Source organism: Siphateles boraxobius, unplaced genomic scaffold (genome assembly GCF_051911475.1).
Source record: "Siphateles boraxobius isolate OS27281-9 unplaced genomic scaffold, OSU_SipBor_1 26, whole genome shotgun sequence".
In the NCBI taxonomy this organism is placed as follows: Eukaryota; Metazoa; Chordata; class Actinopteri; order Cypriniformes; family Leuciscidae; genus Siphateles; species Siphateles boraxobius.
The window spans coordinates 3,810,979-3,816,978 of record NW_027508876.1 but is presented as its reverse complement, the minus strand read 5'-3'; positions in this window follow the sequence as shown (position 1 = coordinate 3,816,978).

The window sequence follows — 6,000 nt, the reverse complement described above, 5'->3', positions numbered from 1 at the left end:
ATTAAAGGTGACAGATCTGCCAAACAAAGGGTATGTTTACACGACAGCGATGTACTGAAAATGGAAATCCCTTTATCGCTTTTGGCTTTGAGTTGGGGACATTTAATATTCAACAATATTATTGATCTACCTGCATTGACAACATTATATGAGAACTGAACTGAGCTGGACTATGACATCACGGTTTTCTTCAGAGCGGCTAGATATATAAATTAACTAAATAAATAACTTTTTTACAACAAAAATTAACCATCGCTGAACTCACTTAAGCTAGACTATGATGCAATTTTCTTCTAGAAACACACTTTGTTGCATTATTTTCATGTTATCACTGTAAAGTGATCACTGTAACATGTAAATCTGAAAATGTCTATTCTGACTAAACCCAACTGTGATAGTTTTATTCTCATATATTTTTATTTTTATTTTTTATTCTTATAATTTGTAGTATTATGTTTCATGTTGTATTTGTATTTGTATATGTCCACTGGAAGCCTCAGTACCAAAACAAATTCCTTGTGTGTGCAAGCACACTTGGCAATAAAGCTCTTTCTGATTCTGATTCTGATTCTGATAAAGCTGCTTTGAAACAGTCTGTATTGTAAAAAGCGCTATATAAATAAAGGTGACTTGACTACATATGACAACGTTGTCAAAATGATCCCCGTTCACACGGATCCACGAAAACAATTAAAAACGCTGTATTATGCTGCCAGGTCAGTAGTTGGCGATGTCACTTTTTTGCCCCAAAGCTTGCATACGAGTTTCCATCCAGATTTTGTATATATATATATATATATACATACATGTCTGTGTATTTACCAAACATCACATCCAGTGCTTATAATATGACATCAGTTATGTCACAAGTCATTTTTGAATCAGTATGTGGACTATACGCAACATTTATTGGAGAACATTTTCAGTAAATAAAACTTAAATTTCAGTCAATTCTATATAGCTATAATGAAATAACTTAAATTGTGTTAAAATGCTCTTTTCTGATGTTTAAACCCGTTTTTACTTCAACATGTTACTTGCTGTCCAGGAGGCATTAGGACAGATTATTACAACTCATTCTCAATTCCAAGGCATCTAAAAATGAAGTGTGGTCAAGTGCCTTTAATATTTAATGTTAATGCTATTTAATGCTGTTTAAATCTATTAAGACAATGTCAATTAGCAATAAAATCTGATGTAATGCTTTTTTAGGCGGCAATTTTTTTAACGTTTTTGTGATTTGAGCGTTTCGGCAGATAGAGACGATTATCACTTTTGGGTTTGTTCCTTCCACACAGCAAACGTTTGGTCTTTGTATTTGTAATTTTTGAATAGTGGCTGTTGTCATACCTGCTTGTTGTTTTATGCTGTTTTATATTGACAATAGATAGGTTTAGATGCTCAAAAATTTCTAAACCGTGTAATTTCAATACAATTATTCCTGTTTAAATCTTAGCCCAGTATATATTGTATGTTATAATGAAAAAAATATACCCCAATATATAATTTAATGATGATAAAAATCCTCATGTCCTTCGAGTATTGATGCCAAAGATTTCTCTGAGACCTAGGGGAAGCTTTAGGATATTAATAGTGACACTAAAGGTGTGTGTCCATGCTTCAGTTATTGAAGCCTTTGGAGTAAGAATGGATTGACTATTATTACATTACAGAGGCAATGTGGTCCTAACCAACATTTGAGTGATAGTTTGAGTGATTGACTCATTGGACATTTTTACACCTGTTTTTAGTGTTGCACTTCAGATCAACAGCATCCCACTCAGGAACGTGAGGAGTTCAGAAACGTGAGATAGAGTGTGAACTTTACACTTCAGAGTTGCAGCTCAAACATTATCCTGAGAGGCTCTTTCTGCTTGAAGGGTTTACTTTTCAGTCATCTGTCCCAACAGCTGCCAGCTCCATATCTCTCTGGAATACTGGTCCTGGACACAAAATAACTTTAAACCTTAGCAAACAGAAACCAAAACCTTACAATGTATCTAACATATTTTTCTGGTGAAAAAAATAATTATAACAATTGGGGATGTTATTTTTTTAGTGATTTGCAATTTACTATATCAAATTAAATGTACATCAATATTTGCTGAGAAAAGCTTCTAAATGAAGATTATACAAGTCATTATTGTGGCATTAAAAAATTTTTTTTTAACTGACTAATAAGGTTTAATTTGTCAGTATATTGTTTTAATTCCAAATCACTCAACATAAATCATAATCCACCAATATACAATGAAATTTGTCAATCTGTTTAATTTTTCTCAATCAGATTTGGAAGCTGTTCACAAAGGATGTGTTAATTCCCTCTCTACTGTTTTTAAATTGTGGGTGTCATTTTAAATGTAGAGTGACATGAAGACATTTTCTGGATGCCTGGTCTTGGTATGTGGTATGTTTGCCTGTAGTAACCTGAAGAACTTTAATTGTGGGAAAAGTCCTTGTTAGAGTGCTTACAGGTCTGGGGAAATTAGTTGTGGTTCATGCATCATAAGCTATGTTTCCATCCATCTCTTCAATTTAAAATCGCTGTTCATGATGAATATAAGCGCTTTCTTTGAATAGGCCTTATCTGTCCTGTTTATTTGAGTCTCGTAACCGTAAGAATTCCACCACATACAGACAGACTGTTGTGCTTGGTGTTTTCATGCAGAACGTTTTGCCTGGCTTATTCGTGCTAAGCAAGAGTTGAGAACAATTTCAAAAGATCCACAGGCATCTAGAGTTCTCTCTTAGACAGTAGGATAGCTGGGTTTAAGAGAAAACCTTGGGTACGAGCAGTATCCTTCCTACACACTTTCACAAACGCACACACAAGCAATACTACCTCCAACCCGCTCCTTCCACAAATCCCAATTCACACTGCATCTCTCTTCTCTCCTCATCCATCTCCTCAACTACAAATATGAAATGTGCATAGTGATAACACAGCCAGGAAGTCAATATTTAAAACAAATGTCAGCAACATGTTGAGGCCTCCAGTCCAGTTCTCATGACACTGCTCCTGGGTGACTATTGAGTCCTCACAGCTGTGGATTTAATCATTTCAGTCCTCTTGTGGGCAGTGGGCTTGTCAAAAAAAAAAAAAAAGAGGAAGGAACAAGAAGTAGATTACACTCTTGCAGCCTCGCGCAGAGATACAGACAACGCAACTCTGGTATAATCATCACCAAATTATGCAGCGACAAACTCTAAATATAGATCCGGCACACAGCGTTTATTTATATTAGTGGTGTAATGTCAGTTCTTCAGTGGTTATGGTGATATTAGCTCTAGAAATACTCTCCAGTTATCTGCCCATCAAATAAACAAATTCACTGAAAAATTGATTGTGCTTTCAGTGGAAAATTATATACAGTATTATGACTACCAATAAATTATCCAACAAGCAACATTTTGAGCATTTTATTTGATTTAAAAACACTACACATGAGCTAATTAGAATGAGAATGGCTTAAAAGTAAAGAAAAAAAGCTTTTGGTTTTGATTTTTTTAAAGCTCTTATCTAGGTCTTTCCTGCCTCGTGCCTGTTCACCTCAGTTATGGAGGTCTGTCAAAGAGTGCTAATGAATGCAATGTTACATTAACAATTTTTTTTGGAACTAACATTTTTTTATTCATATTTTTGTCTGGGATTTACATTGATGACAGTTGTTGAAATCAATTTTGAAATCTCTCTTCTACAAAATGTGTCCCTTTTCTGGTTCTAATGCACAGTGAGAGTCATATACAGGTGTTTCTTTAATTTTAGACACTTTTATGACTGAGAGGTTGATTTGTATATATATATATATATATATATATATATTGTCACGGCCTTGCCTGGCTCCTCCTCCTGGCTGTGTCTGTCTCCTACAGGTGATTTGGGCACAGGTGTTTGGAGTTGTGCTAATCAGTTCCTGGTCTGGGCCTTTAAAGACGCTTCAGATGAGACCGGGAGGAGGACCAGCCTCCGTTGCATTTCTCCCGCACCGTTTATGATTTTGTTTTGTTTATTCATTTCCGATTGCTTATATTTTTATTTCTTTTTCAAAGCCAACTTCAGTACTGGCTGAGCAAAGTTTATTCTGTTAACATTCTATTTAATTTAATAAATATACTATATTCCTATTCCGTGTGTGTGGCCTTTCCCTACTCTGTTGCTTGCTTTGAGCCAGGCTCGTAACAGATTTGGGGACTCGTCCGGGATTTTGAACCATCGATCGGTAAATATGCGTTTTTTGTTGTTTTGCATTTCTCAATTGGGTTTGAGTACTTGAATTGTAGGTCGTTTTGATTAGTGTGCCAAATTTGTAAACTGTATTCGGATCCTACGCTGATCCGGCGCAGTAAGGTTGATTGGGCATTTAACATGGTTATTGGGAAAGACACGCGGATCAGTTAATTAGTTTTTGAATTTTTTTTTTTTTGCAGTACGTCGGTGCGGGAGACAAAATTTGGTTCGTTTGTGCCTGGGCTTGTTTAAATACAGCCAGGTTATAGTATTAGGAGGTGGTTCATTGTTGGGTGGGTGCGGGCTGCGCTGTGTTTGCGAGACAAAAAAATAATTAATAATTAATTGGTGTAGTCATTGGAGCTTTATGAACCCCTGCAAAGTGCTTAACGCTTGTTTGTTATTTTAGTTTTTTGTTTTTGTGCTATACCCTGGGCGGAGGACACAGTCGTGGATGCCTGCTTTAACGACATTTTGTCGGGGAAGTTAGGTCCCGCTGATATCGTGTATTAAAAATCTCTGTTCTTGGGGTATGCATGAAGTGGATCGAAGTGTGCAGGGCAGCTCCGTTTGTTTTGTCTCGTAGCTGCAGTGTGGTGGCCGCACTTACATTGATAAATGTGCTTAAAAAAAATAATAATTTTTTTGTTTTTTTGTTTAAGGGTTAAAGAAAAGGGCAGAGTAAATAAATGGATACTTTGGATACATTTTTCGCTGCTCCATCAGATCAGGTTTTAGATACGTTGACTAAGGAGCAGTTGTGCGACGTTAGTGAACATTATAATTTTGAATTGGGCTTGAAGAAAAATGCGAAATTGGTGCAGATAAGGCAGGCTGTCAGAACTAAATTGGCTGAAAGAAAAATTCTCCCATCAATAGCTTCAATGGATGAGTTGGATCCTGAAAGTGCTTCAACGCCTTTGGCAACATTGGGTGAGTCTCGCAGTAATTTTGGTCTTACCTTTGAACAACAAAAAGAGTTGTTAGAAATGCAACAAAGAGAGAGAGAAGCTGAACGTAGAGAGAGAGAAGCTGAACGTAGAGAGAGAGAAGCTGAACGTAGAGAGAGAGAGGCTGAACGTGAAGCCGAACGTAGAGAGAAAGAAGCTGAACGTGAAGCCGAACGTAGAGAGAGAGAAGCTGAACGTCAACTAGAATTTGATAAAATCAAAAGTGATAGAGAAATTGCTTTAGAACGGCTTAGGTTGATTGCAGAAGTGAAAATTACGGGTGATACCGGTGGCGATGTTCCGACTGGACCAGCGCGCACTCCTGATATCTCTAATATGGCCAGATTGCTGCCAAGGTTTAGTGAGAAAGATCCGGATGTGTTCTTTTCACTGTTTGAAAGTGTGGCAGATGATCGTGGTTGGAGTGATCCTGAACGAACATTGTTACTCCAGAGCGTTCTAGTTGGAAAAGCGCAGGAGGCATTTATTGCTTTATCGGTGCCTGAAAGAAGGATTTATAAAAGTGTGAAAGATGCTGTGCTTAAAGTATATGAGTTAGTTCCAGAAGCATATAGACTGCGATTTCGTAATTGGAAGAAGGGAGAAAAGCAGACTTATACAGAGGTAGTAAGAGAGCTGAATTGTCATTTCAATCGTTAGTGTGCTGCAGTAGGCGTTTCTACCTTTGAAGAGTTGTGTAATTTAATTGTTTTAGAGCAATTTAGAAACATCCTCCCTGATCGAATTGCGGTATATATTAATGAGCGGAAGGTAAAAACAGCAGCAGATGCGGCAGTTTTATCTGATGAATACGTTTTAACG